Here is a 19,762-nt window from a genome sequence, read left to right on the forward strand (position 1 = left end):
GATGTGTAACAATGAAAGTAAATACTTTATTATTAAATAAATAAAGATAAATTAATCACTTGGAAAACAAGACACCAAGAGATGAGATTCTTTCCAAATGAAATCCCATTGGTGAATGGGAATGGATAATTCTTTCATGATAAGACTTCTAGATAAAATTCTAGATAAGCTTAATGGATTGGGAGATAAATATCCATTAGGTTTCTTAGCTGGAAAAAGATGTTAAGTTTCACATAAAATCCTTGCAGGAGAGAAAGGAAAGCTTTTATGGGAAAAGCCTCGTGGGAGAGAAAGGTGAGCTTTTCCATGAAAAGCCTAGGCAAATGGATAAAAATATCCACCTAAAAGTAGGACACTGCTAAAGGAAACCATATCATGAAAGAGGGTATTAAATACCCATTGAAGAGATCAACAGAAGGTAGTTGATCCATGGCAAGAACTCTCGGCTTAGGGGTGAACTAGAGGTAGCCAGTTCTAGGATGGGTGGTGGTGATTGATTTTCCAAGTGACGGTTCTCTTAGCTAATCTAGTTTGTTTCAATTGCTTGTGATGTTATCTATGTGGCTCCTTACTCACTATGTTGTCGCATATTTAAACTTATGAGTATAATTACATCATTCTATCTTATGGTTCATAACTCTTGACGTTGTCGAATTTTTAAGTGTATGAGTGCACTTGCATGTATAATCTTTGTTCATGAGATGATGGAATAATTATGCATGTGACGATTTTTGAATCTAAATTTAATCGAAGCTAAATTGGGGGATGGGAGCCTAGTAGGTAATTGTTAATATTGGGTTATGGAGGTATGTGGCAACTTATATAGAAGTCATCTTCCATATTTGTGCACTTCTGTATATACACATAAATATGCATGCACATGTATAGAAGTCAACTTTCATAAATGCACTTGCATTTTTGCATATGTGTGACTTCGATATATGTGTGGTTTCTTATCTATGTGCATATATAGAAGTTGCACATATGCAAAATCCATCTTCTTTATATGCACAACTTTTATATATGCACACTTCCATATCTATGTTCATATACAAAAGTTACACATATATGGAATCCATTTTCCATATATGTGCAACCTCTATATATGCACACAAATATGGAAGCATAAATATATGGAAGTCATGCATATGTGGAAGCCATCTTCCATATATGCATGCTTCTATATCTATGTGCATATACTGAAACTATGCATATACGGAAGATGACTTCTGTATATGTACAACTTCTAGATATGCACATAGATATGGAAGTGTTTATATATGAAAGTGATGAATATGCAAAAATAAATTCGCTTGATTAAAATTAACCTTTTTTTTTCCATTTTGTTTTATGATTGTATGTGTAGTACTTCCATTTTCCATTTGTGCCAAAGGGGAAGAGAAATATTAACCACAAGTGGGAGTAACATCAAATGGTTTGGTAATGAGGGAGTCGGTGGCTATGGTTTCCAGCAATTCCAAAGAGGGAGATTGTTGGAATTGTTGTGTTGACATTGATGACAACCATAGACACCAACTACCTCATTACCAAATCAGTTGATGTTGTTCTGACTTGTGCCTGATATTTCTCTTCCCATTTGACATCAATGGAAAAAGAAAGCAGTGTACATATAATCATGAAATAAAGTGGAAAAAAGGGTTAATTTTAATCATGTAAATTTATTTCTACATATGTGTGACATTTTTTTACGCACACTTCCATATCTATGTGCATATACAAAATTTTCACCTATATAGAAGAAATCTTCTGTAAATGCACAACTTGTAAATATGCACATCGATATCAAAGCATGCATATATGGAAGATGACTTTCACATATGTGTGAATTCATATATGCATTCTTCCATATCTATGTGCATATATAGAAAATTTGCATATATGGAAGATTACTTCCACATATGTTTGAATTCATATATGCATGCTTCCATATCTATGTGCATATATAGAAACTATGCATACATGGAAGATGCCTTAAACTATGCATATATGGATATTGCATGTCAATTGTGTGGCAGTTGATCTAACATGCTAACGTCTCATTATGATGTGACACCAATGTGGGTCTAGATGGCATGGCATACCAATGTGGCAAGTGATGTGGCATGTTGACATGGAAATGGAAGGTTGACTTGGCACCGAGGTGATGTCTAGGTGGTAACCATATAGCGACAACGTGGATGTTGGGCTTTTGGATGTTAAGATATCAGCTAATTAGTATCAATGACACTCTTTAGCCTCTTCTCGAGGGCCCGGTGGCTTGATAGCCCAACCATTTTCCTTTCAAGATATCGGGTATTGAGACATTAGGGCTGCAATCTACAATCTCGTCTATATGTTAGGTGTCAAGTATCGAGATAGTGAGTATGTATAGAGCATTAAGTGTCCTGGGGGCATAGGGGCTTTGTGATGCGGCAGATGGATACGGTAGATGATGGAAAGGTAATTGTGTTAATTGATGACCCATTGTTTGGTTATGCAAAGACTGAGTAAGCAAGTTTTAAACTAATGTGATATTTTCCAAGTGGTGGATAGTGGATATAATAGCCAAATTAATTGACTAGGTAGGCTACCGTGGAAGTTGATAGGCCATTTTATAATGGTGACATGTGGGAAAAGGGTTGCCACGTGTTTGACAAGAAGAAAATAAATATGTATATGAGAGAAGTTAGAATATAAACTTAAATAATACCAAAGGTCAAATAAAACACCTTTTTTTAGACTATCCAAAATGAGAATTTGTAAAGAAGAAACTAGGATCCCATCTTATTTTTTATATCATTGCTAAAATGAACATGGCCTGATTATTCAATATCTCTTGTAATGGAACCAAAGTTATGTATCACATGAATAGTTATAGGTAAGAATTCCCATAAATGATCTTAATTACTATGTCACATATTGATATCTTTAATTTCAGAAATAGTTTCATCATCTCTAATAGATCAAATAACTATGACTTTAGGTAGCAATTTTGATGGATTTTAATCATTGTTAACTAGATTTTTTATTTCTTTGTGATTGAAGTTGAAAAGTGGAAATACAAAATATTTAATAAATGAAAGTAAATATTATTTCAATGGTGTTACCAAGCATATTTCTTGAGGTTTTAAATGAGACAAGTATATATTGCTAGAAGAATAGAGATTGAAAGATAAAAAGTGTAGGAATATGGATCAACATATAACATGAAAAACTTCAAACACTTTTCCATGCTAGATATTCCAAAATATATAGTAGAAGTCAATAGGAATTAACCACTAAAGGGAAATGAACATTGTCCATACAACATACATGGGGAAAATATTTTCTTTGTATGGGTTGTATTGAAGTGGCTTGGGAGCTTATGCATGGACCATGAACATTATATTACACCTCTTTTGGGCCCTCACGGACTATTTTTCATCCTTGAAAAATGTTCAAGAACATAAGAACTGCCCCATAGATGGTCTCCATGAGCACCATTAGGCCAACTATTCATCTTAGAGGCATCAGGAGGTGGTTTTAAAACACTCGTAGGCCCTTGGATGATAATGGTGTTTCTCCTTAGATGATGTACAAGGCCCCAACAAAAGGAAATCCTTGTTGGGAAAATCCTCACATTAACACCCATACAACATCTATATACATATGGTTTATAATGATGGTAAATAGTTCTCCCCATCACCTAATTGTGCAAAAAGCCCCAACTAACCTAGAGGCCATGTCAAACATGTCCTCGATATTAGCATATCCTACATTATCCATTAGCTCATGGAGATAGAGGGTTCAAGGACTGTCACTTGATGGTTGGGGACTATAGTCCATCGAGAGGTCAAATGTCGGGCTAACTGTATTAAGGACACCTCAAGGTCAACCCACACTAATGAAATGTATTAGTTGTTCATACATCAACATATCAAAATGTCACAATATTGGGTAGTAGACATTAGTAAGTAGGACACTAGTACACTAGTCACCAACAAGAAACCTTGATATCGATAGAGTAATGATGTGGTGAGTGGATGTCGACCTGGGGATACCACATGTCAAACGTGTGGTAGTTGATTTGACATGCTAACATCTCATTATGATGTGACACCAATGTGGGTCTAGATGACATGGCATACCTATGTGGCAAGTGATGTGGCATGTTGACATGGAAATGGAAGGTTGACTTGGCACCGAGGTGATGTCTAAGTGGTAACCATATAGTGACGACGTGGATGTTGGGATTTTGGATGTTAAGATATCAGCTAATTAGTATCAATGACACTCTTTAGCCTCTTCCCGAGGGCCTGGTGGCTTGATAGCTCGACCATTGGCCTTTCAAGATATCGGGTAATGAGACATTAGGGCTTCAATCTACAAGCTCGTCTATATGTTAGGTGTCGAGTATCGAGATAGTAAGTATGTATAGAGCATTAAATGTCCTGGGGGGATAGGGGCTTAGTGATCTGGCAGATGGATAAGGTAAATGGTGGAAAGGTAATTGTGTTAATTGATGACCCATTGTTTGGTTATGTGAAGACAGAGTAAGCAAGTTTTAAACTAATGTGATATTTCCCAAGTGGTCGATAGTGGATATAATAGCCAAATTAATTGACTAGGTAGGCTACTGTGGAAGTCAATAGGCCATTTTATAATGGTGACATGTGAGAAAAGGGCTCCCACGTGTTTGACAAGAAGAAAATAAATATGTATAGGAGAGAAGTTACAATATAAACTTAAATAATACCAAAGGTCAAATAAAACACCTTTTTTTAGACTATCCAAAATGAGAATTTGTAAAGAAGAAACTAGGATTCCATCTTATTTTTCATATCATTACTAAAATAAACATGGCTAGATTGTTCAATATCTCTTGTAATGGAAACAAAGTTATGTATCACATGAATAGTTATACGTAAGAATTCCCATAAATGATCTTGATTACTATGTCACATATTGATATCTTTAATTTCACAAATAGTTTCATCATCTCTAATAGATCAAATAACTACGACTTTAGGTAGCACTTTTGATGGATTTTACTCATTGTTAACTAGATTTATTATTTCTTTGTGACTAAAGTTGAAAAGTGGAAATACAAAATATTTAATAAATGAGAGTAAATATTATTTCAAGGGTGTTACCAAGCGTATTGCTTGAGGTTTTATATGATACAAGTATATATTGCTAGAAGAATAGAGATTGAAAGATAAAAAGTGTAGCAATAGGCATCAACATATAACATGAAAAATTTCAAACACTTTTCCATGCTAGATATTCCAAAATCTATAGTAGAAGTCAATAGGAATTAACCACTAAAGGGAAATAAACATTGTCCATACAACATACACGGGGAAAATATTTTCTTTGTAGGTGTTGTATTGAAGTGGCTTGGGAGCTTATACATGGACCATGAACATTATCTTACACCTCTTTTGGCCCCTAGGGACTAGTTTTCATCCTTGAAAAATGTTCAAGGACCTAAGAACCATCCCTTAGATGGTCTCCATGAGCACCACTAGGCCAACTATTCACCTTAGAAGCACCGGGAGGTGGTTTTGTACCACGTGCATAGTCTATATTATTACTAAGCCTTTAAAACCACTCATAGGTCCTAGGAGGATAACGGTGTTTCTCCTTAGATGATGTCCAAGCCCAACAAAAGGCCATCCTTATTGGGAAAATCCTCATATTAATACCCATACAACATCTATATACCTATGGTTTATAATGATGGTAAATAGTGCTCCCCATCACCTAATTGTGCAAAAAGCCCCAACTAACCTATATGCCATCTCAAACATGTCCTCGATATTAGCATATCCTACATTATCCATTAGCTCATGGAGATAGAGAGTTCAAGGATTGTCACTGGATGGTTGGGGACTATAGTCCATCGAGAGGTCAAATCGACCTATCAATGTATTAGTTGTTTGTACATCAACGTATCAAAATATCACAATATTGGGTAGTAGACATTAGTAAGTAGGACACTAGTCACCAACAAGAAACCTCGATATCGATAGAGTAATGATGTGGTGAGTTGATGTACCTTGGGATACCACATGTTAATTATGTGGTAGTTGATTCTCATACTAACATCTCATTATGATGTGGCACCAATGTGGGTCTAGATGACATGGCATACCAATGTGGAAAGTGATTTTGCATGTTGACATGGAAATAGAGGGTTGACTTGGCACCAAGGTGATGTCTAGGTGGTAACTAGATAGCAACGATGTGGATGTTGGGCTTTTGGATGTTGAGATATCAGCTAATTAGTATCAATGACACTCTTTAGCCTCTACCCGAGGGCCTAGTGGCTTGATAGCCGACCATTGGCCTTTGGAGATATCGGGTATCGAGACATTAGGGCTTCAATCTACAAGCTCGTTTGTATGTTAGGTGTCGAGTATCGAGACAATAAGTATGTATAGAGCATTAAGTGTCATGGGGGATAGGGGCTCAGTGATCTAGTAGATGGATAAGGTAGATGATGTTAAGGTAACTATGTTAATTGATGACCCATTGTTTGGTTATGTGAAGACCAAGTAAGCAAGTTTTAAACTAAATTATGTGATATTTCCCAAGAGGTCGATAGTGGATATAATAGCCAATTGACTAGGTAGGCTACTGTGGAAGTTGATAAGCCATTTTATAATGGTGACATATGGACAAAGGGTTGCCACGTGTTTGACAAGAAGCATGGTATGGAAATTGGTGTTGCTTTGGAAGATAATCTTCTAGTACTCTATTTTTTAGGCTCATAAATTTGCTAATGCCTTGCTTCAAGTGAACAACTTAAGAAACAAAACCAATTCAATAGGTGATTAGATCATAAAATGACACAATATGTTCAATATTATCTTGACATTTAAAAAAATTAAAACATAAAAATAAACATAAAGGGATTAAATATAAACCCAAAATCTTTACTTTTAAAAAATTTAAGCTAATAAATTCTCAAAATATCTACTTTTAAATTTTTTAATAATTAATAAATTTGTAAATTCCTTATTTGAAATAAGGTAAAATCTCTACTTTTAATTTTTTTAATAATTACTAAATTCCTTATTTGAAATAAGGAAAAATCTCTATTTTTTTAATGATTACTCAATTCCTTATTTAAGATAAATAAAAAAATAGAAAGTTAGATTTTTCACTACATGCATATCGAACTTTTACTTACAAATCCATTCCAAATACCAATTTTTTCTTAAATAGAAAGCACACATGATTTTTTTAAATTTCAGATTTTTCATTTACTATCACTTTTACAAATTCACAAGCACAATATTCACAGGCACGCTTTTGTCTGATTTTCACAAGAACAAATTTTCAAATTTACAGGCAACACAACCTTTTGATTCAAAATTTTCTCTTTTGGAAGTTTCATAGTTCATGCAAAATACAGGTTTTTTCCTACTTCTGAATGCAATTTTGATTACCTTTGTGTACCTTTTTTAAGCCGTTTATGCCATGTGTTTTTAATATACTCTCTCTTTCTGTTAAGGAAAAATACTTTTACACAGAATTTGTCCATCTTGGGCTGTAAGTATTTGCAATTTACTTCGTTGATATACGTTGGTTTGATCGCTTCATTGATACATTAATTATCTGCCCATACTTTGTTTAATCCTCAAACAATACATATGCACAGAAAAAATTTGTGATCGGTTGCGAGTTTGTTGTCAAGACTCTTTCTTCAGTAGCCAAGCCACTACAGGAGCTTGTCAACGCTTTCAGTCTACCCCCGAGTTTTGAATTGCTCTTACTCGATTTCAATGGCCCGATTTGGCCCCGAATTTATTACTAGTGAATTCCCAGACCCTAAGTATCCCTAAGCATTAGTATTAGTTGTATATTCAACGCCATTTCTCTTCTGCCTCAATTTCTTATGCTTCACATTCTACTGATATCCTTCCACGGCACATTAATATCTTCATTGTATACACAACTGAACATCGATTGTTTCCACAACCTAAAACACGAAAACCCAACTCAGAAAACCACAAAATTCACCCTCTCCCAGCCTTGGCCGAAGTCTGTAAATCTCCAAATTACTACACTTTTGTCTCATGCGGACTTGAATTTCTTCTAATAATGGTTGGGCTTTGAATTGTCGGGACTCTTTATTCACTAGCGAGGCCACTACAGAAACTTGTCATGGATAGCTTTAATTGTAAGAACGCATGCAGTAGATTGGATACGGTGCTCACATGACTCATAAAGGAATTTCAGCTATTGAGTTTGTCGAATTTACCAAAGCCCAAAAATGAACAGAATCCTAGCTACAGGAAGTTCCTGAAAACGCCGATGAAAGGCGTGGAATTGCTGTAAACGTGGGAGGGTACCATCTGTTTTAAAATTTTTCACATATGGATTTGAAATCCATCAGCTGGAGGGGGGAGATCTCTGACTTCCTCCGGTACCAGATGCCTGTCAACATCTTTCTTGAACTGAAGAATCTCACAGCAGAGTTAACGAACCTTCGCCAACAGTACGAGTTGGAGTCAATGGATGAGAGCAAGATGAATGAAACAATCTATAAACACGTGTCTAATCTTACAAATGATCCACAAAAAAATGTGATGATACTTCAACAAATGGGTGCAGATAATATGTTTGATGGTGCTCTTGTCGAGGTTCCTTGTAATTATGTTGGGCTGGGAATGTCTGATTTTGCAGTTGGGTTGGAAAAAAATCTTTGAAATTTGAAGTGAACTCTGCTCCAAAGTGAGGTGACCATTGTTGGTTTGCATGGTATGGGAGGTATCGGAAAAACTACCATGGCATTGGCCCTCAACAACGATAAAGACATCAACGATGTTTTACAAAACAATATCATTTTCCCCCAACCTGAAGGTAATTTTACAGACCATGTGGGAGAAGATTGTCTGGAGGAAGAGACCTGAATTTAAAAATGTGGAGGAAGCACATAGAGAGCTGCAGCGCCAACTGCTAAGGCAAGCCCAGCCAACTCTGGTGATATTGGATGATGTCTGGTCTATGGCAAATTTGAAAAATATGTTACTTGAAGGTGTAGGATATAAGACACTTGTGACAACACAAGATCGTTCTACCATCCGGAAAATGATTTCTACTCAGCTTTATGAATTTGCATTGTTGGATGATGGTGATGCTCTGTCCCTTAGCTTTATGAATTTCTTAGCTTTATGAATTTCCATTGTTGGATGATGGTGATGCTCTTTCCCTTTTCTACTTTTGGGCTTTTATACAGAAACCAATTGCAAGCATGGCTAATGAACATCTAGTCAAGAAAGTGCAAACACAATGTAAAGGTCTGCCACTGGCTCTGAAGGTGATAGGAAGCTCTTTGCATGGTGAGCCTTGGTCGGTTTGGGAGAGTGCCAAGCATAAGCTATTAAATAGTGAACAAATATCAGATTATCACAAAGAAGGGCTTTTTAAATTCTTAGACACCAGTATTACTTTCCGCAACCAATTACTTTATTCCATAATCTTAGAGATGATATCCACCTCCTCCTCAGTAGGACTATTAGGAACCTTATCTTGGCCATCTCTAGGCTCCTAAACCCCCTAAACAGGTATAGCTCTGTCCATATATCAAAGGCCTAATTTTTGAGCACCTAATATGCGTTGTCTCGCTGCAACCCCCTGTATCTGCACCAATCAAGCCTCATCTTGATAATCTGCCATGACCTGGAGCTACTCTCTATCCACTCACTGCCTAAATCAAAGAAGTATCCTCTCTGCCTGTGGCCAATTAGCAGGGTGTCTGCCACCACTGATAGTAGGAGGTGCTCTAACTCGAGTGGGTAAACGAGTGGGTCTAATTCCCCTTTGTAATGGAAGTCGAGCCACAATATGAAGTAACTCTCTCTATCTGTATCTCCTGAAGAGTATCTGGATGCTCTGAGCCGTTTTTTTGAGTAAAATGAGAAAATTGAAAGTCCTCATAGTATTTAATTATGTGTCCAAGAGAGCCATAGTGAAGGGTATTCCATTGTTATCTTCACTCGCTCAGCTCAAGACTATTCGTTTGGAGAGGTTGATTGTGCCCCCACTTCAAGAGCACCGTAAAGTCTTACAGAACTTAGAAAATGTATCTTTGAGCTTATGTGAAGTGCTTGGAAATATGTCCCGGTTCAATGGCAACTAGTCGAATCTAAATCTTCCCATAATGCTAGATTTAATATGGATCATTGTTGTGATTTGGAAGAGTTGCCCGTTGGTATTTGTGACATGTTTTCAGTTCAAAAATGGTTTATCACTAACTATCACCTTCTTCAAAAGTTACCTGATGATCTTGGGAGGCTCAGTTCTTTAAGAATGTTAAGAATAGCTGCATACCTTTATATTTGTCACTAAGGTTGATTTTTTTTAGGAGATTGCTAGCCGATGTATCTGGAGTTTTGTATATTTAATCTTACCTTGAAATACTATAGAGAATTTGAAAATTCAGATAAGTCTATTTCTCCTTTTTCCAAATATGATTGAAGGTAAAATAATGATTTTTTTTGTTAATGATGCCGCCCCTCCCGCCCCGCCCCGCCCCGCCCCTTTTTCCTTTAATTCAATTATTAAAATTCAAACTTTTATGTTATATATTGGTTGATGTAGAAAGAACCTGGTAGTCTAGGTTTGAAAGAGCTTCCAACATCTATTGGAAAACTTGGGAAGATGGAATATATGGACATTTCTTTATGTGAGTGCTTGAAAGAACTTATTAAGGAAATAGGGCACTTGAAGAAACTCGAGGAGCTTGACATGAGAGAGTGTTCTCAGTTGAGGACGCTACCTAAATCACTTCGAGGGCTGAAATCTCTAAAGCATGTTATATGTGATGAAAATATTGGGCCACAATGGAATCATCTTAAGATTTTTTCTGCTACTATGGATCTTAGAGTTGAAATTGTAGAAAGTACACTTTAGCTTGGATTAGCTGCAAACACACTTCAATAATAAATTTAAATTTAACATGGATTTAAACTAGTTTTTATTATAAATAATGTTTATATGTATTTATGCTTTTATGTTGAGAGGAATGGTTTGGTAGGAAGAGATATAATAAATAGTAAAAAATTAACTAAAAATAATAAATTTATTCAATTGATTTGTTAATATAATTATAAATAATATATTAATATATATATATATATATATATATATATATATATATATATATAGATATATTTATCAAATTCAAATAAATTGAAATAATATTAATTTATATATAATATTTTAGAATATATAATTTATTAAGATTATTGATGTGCTTCTGTAAATGAGCAATATGTTTGTCACGATTGTGAAAAATCTTTTTCTTTTTCTTTTTCTTTTTTTTTTTTCCTTTTTCTTTTTTTTTTTTATTTTTTATTTTTTTCATTTTTCTTTTTTCTTCTTCTTCTTCTTTTTTTTTTTTTTTTTCTTTCTGAATTTGAAACTTTTAAGATATAACCCCACATACTCATCGTACCGATTTGTGCCCCTGATATAAGAGAGAATAAATGAACTAGGATGTTCATGTTAAATAGATAAATAATATGGAATTCTTGTTGGATTTTCAAATTTTTCTTTCCGCAACACATTATCAAACTTTTCTTTTGTGCCCCTTCTAAATTTCCTATAAGAAAGGATTGCCTTCCGATTGCTCACAAGCCGGTCCACATATCTGTCAATGACCTCCTCAAGATCTTCAAAAATGCCTTCCCCAATCGATAGTGTTTTCCCAAGTTCCAGTGTTTTCTTTGCTAGCTTAAAAAAATTTACCCAAATATTCGCTAATTTGGTTGCTTTGTATTTAACTTTGGCATAACCATCTTGGTTGTTTTGAATGAAAAAAAAAAAAAAAAAAAACCTTAATTTGTTTTTAAAATCTCTTTCAATATTTTTAATTTTCATTTTATTTTTAAATTGACAACACAAATCCATTATCTATATATATATATATATAGCCAGACGTACTACATTACAATAATAAAAATATACAATTTTAGAATAAGAAAAAAAATGTAATTATGTTAAAACCCTCAAACCTTACACCAATATTTGAACTTGTAATTTCAAAAATATGTTATTTTTAACTTTAAAATTTCTCACCTCGATATGAAATGTGTGAGATATCTAATGAAACTATAAAATTTATTTCAAATATTTCTATTTGATATTCACATGTATTTCATATAAAATCCTTATTCATCTAATATTTGATTTTTCTCTTATGATATTTCTAAATTCAACTATATTATTATTATGAATTTATGATTCACTTAAAATTTATTCTAAAATATGAAACAATTTTCTTGAATTTCATTTCAATTGACTCATTATTAATGGTTTTTATATTAATTTTTTAACTAATCATAGAATATATTAATGTTGTGTTTTTTTGTAAATTAATACTTTATATTACTAAAAAATTTTCATATATACATGGTTGTAGCATATATCGAACAGAGGATTTCTTTGTGTATTTATTAGGCTACCAAGGTCCAAAAGACTAGAACTTTCCTAAATAAATTTTGCTCCGAAAATAGGCCATATAACTAGATCTAGATTACAAAATCCCTTATTATTGGGCTAAACTAAAAAGTGACAAGAAAGAGAATCATTCAAACTCATAAAATGAAATGGTAATTGGGTCTTGGACACTCGATCCTATAGGTGTAACAGCGTTAGACTCGCATTATAAGTGTCCCTCCACATGGGTAAGCCTTGCATCTAACCTATCCAGGGTGAAGTGTTCGTTCCAGAAAATTGTTTTAATGTCTTCCAAGGAGTTAAAGACATTATACCTCTCAAACTATTTGTCCATAAAAACCTACATGAACAGAGTTTTCATCTTCCAATTCAATTTTCCACTAAGTTCAAATACTTCTTATTTCATCCCCTAGTGTGATCAAGGTCTAAATCCAAGTAGATACCTCATTCATAATTTTATAATATCAGTGCATTGCCTCTCCACCCCATCTTGGGTTTCAAGCTAGCAAATTTCTCTTCTTGTCTTAGGTGGCACAACATTGAAATACGTAGTATGATCATCTTAGGTAAAAAGTGTCATTCTACACTGGCCTTTCGAGATGTTTCCCCCACTCCGCCTACAACACGTGTTTCCTAGGAAACATGAAGGAAATAAAGGGGTCACACCTATAGCAATTGTTATAACTTACACGACTTGTAAAGAAATAGGATAATATACCAACCACAACTTCCTCAGGGCTTTGACACCACCATAGAAATTCATCACCTATACTCATCAAATAGACCATGATGCTTGAAGGGATCACCATCTCAACCCCCATTGAAGTGGATACCCCAACATTAGAACCCACATACCCCAATACAATCAGCCAAAAACAAAGCCATGAGTTTCCTAGAGGGAACACTTTACAGTGAACTCTCTAATTAGGATATACTAGGAATGTGAAGAGATACTTAACTAGACTCAATTTTGTTTCCCTATAAACCCCTGGACCATCAAAGAAGTCAAGAAAAACATTCAAATACTAAACTTTCTCAGCACATACATCAAAGAAACCAAGTTGAGACAGCTAGAGAACAAACACAAATGTTGCTGACAACCCCCCCAATCTACAAACAGCATTCAATCACCAAATGACCCATGAAGTGTTGGGAATGTTCTCTATCAATTTATCATTACTGGATTCTATGTGTGGAATATTGTTGTCTTGAAAAGTAGGTTTATCAATAATCTAAGGAATTTGTGGGGATGCGAGAGAAATATTTTTTATTATGCTTGTGAAGACTAATATGGAGGGAATCATAGAGAATAATGTTGGATGGATGGTGCTAGCCTCTGTCTGGATTTGATTTTCATCAGCTTCCTGCTCTGGGTCAACCAATTTTCTATTGAACTTGTAAACAAATAGTTGTTCCCATTTATTGTAGATTCATTCCCCACCACATCTTGTCCACCGTCTTCTGATGTTGAACTGGACTAAGGTTGTTTTCCTTTTGAACTTGCATGTACAAAAATCACATCAATAATATCACCACTGCAGTATAATTAAAACAAATGTAATTGAAATAAAGTATGTTTTCATTAAACGGAAACAAACTTAGTTTAAAAAGGTATGTTTGCATTCAACATGAACAAATGTAATTGAAAAAGGTATTTTTTCATTCAACAATAACAAACTTCAAGGCCATACCTCCTAAATCCCCCAAAGTATGGGTGAAAGATGGGGAGCTTGCATTAACATACAGGTGAAAGAGGAGACACCTCAGGAGATGATCCTAACTTCATCTCTTATGTGTGCTCGAATTTCACTTCAGATATTGAGCTTATTGCTTGACTTGAAACCATTCTTGCTTAGAGAAAGCATCAAAATGCAGTGACTATAACAAATTTGCGTTATCATCAAACATTTCAAAGCAATTTGCAGTACTCCCTAGCCATTTTTGTGAGCAGAAGAGCTTGAATTCATATTCAAGAAGACCCAGAATATTACCAAATCAAAACAACGTATAATTTATTAATACAAAAAATTAATTCCCATTAAAAAAATTAGTAATTATGATAACATAAATGTTGGCAACCCTACAATCCGTCGGCTTATGTCAACATCAACATCCAACGACCCTGATTTTTCCTTTCCTTCGAGCTTTGTCTCGACCCTTCCGATTTTCACACCTGCCTTAGACACGTGTGGGGGCCACGTGTCCTCTTATGATTTAACTAGATTTTACCTATTCCATTTTCAGTTTGATTCCCAACCAAATTCATCTTTGGTTGAACTAGACAATACATGTCAGCTTCAGAGGACAGTGTGGCCATCGATTAGATCAGAAGATGATGAAGCTCAGACTACAAAACCTTCCAAACCTAATACCAAACATTCGAGTTGCTATCACCTGCATTTATATTTCATTCTACAGAGCTTCGGGGCAACACACCCAAGGTGTTGAATTACCACCTTTGAATTTTCTGATTGGCCTTGTATAATAAATATCAAGACACTTTTATTTGGTAGGTGTTTATATTCTTCCCCATGACAGAGTATTGAGGCATAAAATGTGAGATCAACTGTAAAATGTGGGTCCAATGTTCTTGGAATTATACTTGTGTTTGTGTTAAAAGTAAATCTAACATGAGCTAGATTTCTTTCACCCTACCATGTTGTCATATTCTTGTGTTTTTTCTATAGGGAAATCTAGCACATGTTAGATTTCCTTCACCTTCAAATGGTGTTATCGGCAATGTGTTTTTGTTTGTGCAAGAAAGAAATCTAGCATGTGCTTGATTTATGTTGTGATGTAATGTTGTGCTAGAATAAAATCTAGCACTTGTTAATTTTTTTCACCTTGTGGTATTCTTATTGATAATTCTTGTGTTTGTACTAAAAGGAAACCTAGCTTGTGTTATATTTCTTCCAAAATGTGATGTTGTTATTGGAAATTTGGTTGTTTGCAACAGAAATAGATTACCATGTGTTACATTTCCTTCACCTTGTAATGTTATTGTTGGCAATGTGTTTGTGTTTGTGATAGAATAAAATGTAGCGAGCACTAGATTTTTTTTGATCTGCAATGCTGTTGTTGGCAATTTGTTTTTGTTTGTGCTAAAAGTAAATCTAGCATATGTTAGATTTCTTTCACATTGCAATGTTGTTATTGGCAATTTCTTTTCTATTTTTGATAAAGGAAAATCAATCATGTGGTAGACTTCCTCTAGCCTATAATATTGTTGTTCAAAATATGCGTGCTTTTGTTTTAGAAATAAATCTAACATGTGCTAGAATTCTTTTAGCATGCAATGTTGTTATGCTCTTGTATTTGTGCTAGAAGGAAATCTAGCACATGTTATATTTATTGTACCTTCCAATTTTGTTATTGATAAGGTGTTTATATTTGCGATAGAAGAAAATCTATTCTGTGAAAATTTTATTTTACCTTGCAACATTGTTGTTGGCAATATAATTGTGGTTGTGCTAAAAGTAAATCTAACATGTGTTGAATTTCTTTAATCCTACAATTTTGTTATGTGCTTGTGGTTGTGCTAGAAGAAAATTTAACACATTCTAGATTTCTTTTGCCCTGCAGTGTTGTTGGAAACATGCTTGTGTTCGTGTGAGAAGTAAGTCTAATAAACAGTAAATTTGTTTGAAGTTATAATGTTGTTATGTGTTTATTTGTGCTAAAGGAAATCTAGCACTCGTTAGATTTATTTCATCTTGCAATGTTGTTATTAGAAATGCACTTGTATTTATGATAGAATGAAATCTAGCATGTGTTAGATTTCTTTTGCCTGATAACGTTGTTGTTGACAATAGCTTGTTTTTTTGCTAAAAGTAAATACAACACATGTTATATTTTTTTCACCTTATGTTGTTTTTATGTGCTTGTGTTTGAGCTAGAAGGATATTTTAGCATGCACTAGATTTCTTTCATGATGCAATCTTGTGGTTGGAAATCTGGTTGTCTTTGCTAGAAGGAAATATTTTATAATTCTTTGACCTTGCAATGTTGTTATTGGAAATTTTCATGTGATTGTGTTAGAAGGAAATTTAGCACATGCTAGATTTGTTTTATTGCAATGTTGTTATTGGAAATATGTTTTAGTTTATGCTAGAAGTAAATTTAGCGCGTGTTATATTTCTTTAACCCTACAATGTTGTTATGTTCTTATGTTTGTGCTAGAAGGAAATCTAGCAAGAATTATATTTCCTTCATCCTGTAATGTGCTTATTTTTGTGTTAGAAGGAAATCTAGCATGCACTAGATTTCCTTGCCCTGTAATGTTGTTGTTAATGAGAGTGTCTTTTAGATTAATCACATCATTAGGATTTGATTAATCCAAAAGAGACTCTCATTTACAATATGGATCATAAAATCCTAAGATCTAACAATGTTGTTGTTGTCAACATGGTTGTGTTTGTGCTATAAATCTACCATGCACTAGAATTATTTCACCATACAGTTTTTTTGTCTGCTTGTGTTTATACTAGAAGGAAGTCTAACAAACATTAGATGTCTTTCACCTTGCAATGTTGTTATTGGAAATGTGCTTATCTTTGGGCTAGAAGGAAATCTTGCATGCACTAGATTTATTTCACAGTGCAATGTTGTTGTTGGAAATATGGTTGCTTGTGCTAGAAGGAATCTAACATGTGTTATGTTTCCTTTAGCTTTCAATGTGCTTGTGTTTGTGATAGAGGTTAATCTCGCACACATTAGACTTATTGAGTCCTACAATGTTGTTATGTTCTTGTGTTTGTGCTAGAAGGAAATATAGCATGTGTTAGATTTGTTTCAAATTTAAATGTGCTTGTGTTTTTGTTGGAAGAAAATTTCACACAAGCTAGATTTATTATACTCTACAATGTTTCTGTTGGTAATTTGTTTGTATTGGTGGTAGACATAAATCTAGCACTTGCTATATTTCTCACTATACAATGTTTCTATGTGCTTGAATTTGCCCCAAAAGGAAATCTAACACATGTTAGATATTCTTTTACATTGCAATGTTGTTAATATAGCACACATTAGACTTATTTAGTCCTACAATGTTGTTATGTTCTTGTCTTTGTGCTAGAAGGAAATATAGCATGTGTTAGATTTCTTTCAAATTTAAATGTGCTTGTGTTTGTGTTGGAAGAAAATTTAACACAAGCTAGATTTCTTATACTCTACAATGTTTTTGTTGGCAACGTGCTTGTATTTTTGGTAGACATAAATCTAGCGCTTGCTAGATTTCTCACTCTACAATGTTTCTATGTGGTTGAGCTTGCACTAAAAGGAAATCTAACACATGTTAGATTTTCTTTTACATTGCAATGTTGTTAATCTAGCACACATTGGACTTTTTAGTCCTACAATGTTGTTATGTTCTTGTGTTTGTGCTAGAAGGAAATATAGCATGTGTTAGATTTATTTCAAATTTAAATGTTCTTGTGTTTGTGTTGGAAGAAAATTTAACACAAGCCAGATTTCTTATACTCTACAATGTTGTTGTTAGCAACGCCTTGTATTTGTGGTAGACATAAATCTAGCACTTGCTAGATTTCTCATTCTACTATGTTTCTATGTGCTTGAATTTGCGCTAAAAGGAAATCTAAAGCATGTTAGATTTTCTTTTACATTGCAGTGTTGTTAATCTAGCACACATTAGACTTATTTAGTCCTACAATGTTGTTATGTTCTTGTGTTTGTGCTAGAAGGAAATATAGCATGTGTTAGATTTCTTTCAAATTTAAATGTGCTTGTGTTCGTGTTGGAAGAAAATTTAACACAAGCCATATTTCTTATACTCTACAATGTTGTTGTTGGCAACGTGCTTGTATTTGTGGTAGACATAAATCTAGCACATGCTAGATTTCTCACTCTACAGTGTTTCTATGTGCTTGAATTTGCGCTAGAAGGAAATCTAACACATGTTAGATTTTCTTTTACTTTGAAATGTTGTTAATCTAGCATGCATTAGACTTATTTAGTCCTACAATGTTGTTATGTTCTTGTGTTTGTGCTAGAAGGAAATAGAGCATGTGTTAGATTTCTTTCAAATTTAAATGTGCTTGTGTTTGTTTTGGAAAAAAATTTAACACAAGCCAAATTTCTTATACTCTACAATGTTGTTGTTGGCAACGTGCTTGTATTTGTGGTAGACATAAATCTAGCACTTGCTAGATTTCTCACTCTACAATGTTTCTATGCGCTTGAGTTTGTGCTTGTTATATATCTAGGGGGGATAATATGGGTTACCAAGGGAGGTACCCAAGGTAATAATGTAATAATGGGATGGGCCATAGTAATAAATAAGGTGGTTAACCCATATCATGTAAGGGACCACAAGTAGTTAGTAATAGTGTAATGGGCCCATGGTATTAGTTGATGGTATGAGGGAACCATGGTAATGACCCATGGTATTGTATGTATGAGGCCTATATACAGGCTAGAGACTCCATTGTCAAGGATGAATGTCAAGGATTATTGTATGAACAAGCATATGGCTTGTGGAGTCCTCTCCTTCCTTAAGGAGTGAATGCATGGTGTTGCCCTACCTGAAGGTTTGATCAATAAAGAAGCATTTCTATCTATTTTGATCTTGTTATTTCTGGGTTTATTTGCATTGTCTTATATTTTCATATCAGATCTATAATTTCCGAGTTAGATCTATAACATGATATATTTCCTTCTAGCACAAACACAAGAACATAATAAAATTGTAGGTCTAAATAAGTCTAATGTGTGCTATATTAACAACATTGCAATGTAAAAGAAAATCTAACATGTGTTAGATTTACTTTTCACGCAAACTCAAGCACATAGAAACATTGTAGAATGAAAAATCTAGCAAAGTGCTAGATTTATGTCTACAAGAAATACAAGCACGTTTCCAACAACAACATTGTAGAGTATAAGAAATCTAGATTGTGTTAAATTTTCTTCCAACACAAACACAAGCACATTTTAATTTGAAAGAAATCTAACACATGTTATATTTCATTCTAGCACAAACACAAGAACATAACGACATTGTAGGACTAAATAAGTCTAATGTGTGCTACATTAACAACATTGCAATGTAAAATAAAATCTAACATGTGTTAAATTTCCTTTTAGCGCAAAATCAAGCACATAGAAACTTTGTAGAGTGAGAAATCTAGCAAGTGCTAGATTTATGTCTACCACAAATACAAGCACATTTCCAACAACAACATTGTAGAGTATAAGAAATCTAGCTTGTGTTAAATTTTCTTCCAACACAAACACAAGCACATTTAAATTTGAAAGAAATATAACACATGCTATATTTCCTTCTAGCACAAAC

The 19,762-nt window shown here is 34.1% G+C and overlaps 1 pseudogene; it reads right to left on the reverse strand.

Annotated features, from left to right (window-relative positions):
* LOC149191207 (GDSL esterase/lipase LTL1-like) overlaps positions 1 to 19,762 on the reverse strand; it is a 131,788-nt pseudogene that overhangs the window by 33,550 nt on the left and 78,476 nt on the right.

The sequence above is a fragment of the Pinus tabuliformis genome, chromosome 3_1, assembly GCF_031772625.1.
Source record: "Pinus tabuliformis cultivar Carrire ecotype Pingquan chromosome 3_1, CPIR1, whole genome shotgun sequence".
Lineage (NCBI taxonomy): Eukaryota > Viridiplantae > Streptophyta > Pinopsida > Pinales > Pinaceae > Pinus > Pinus tabuliformis.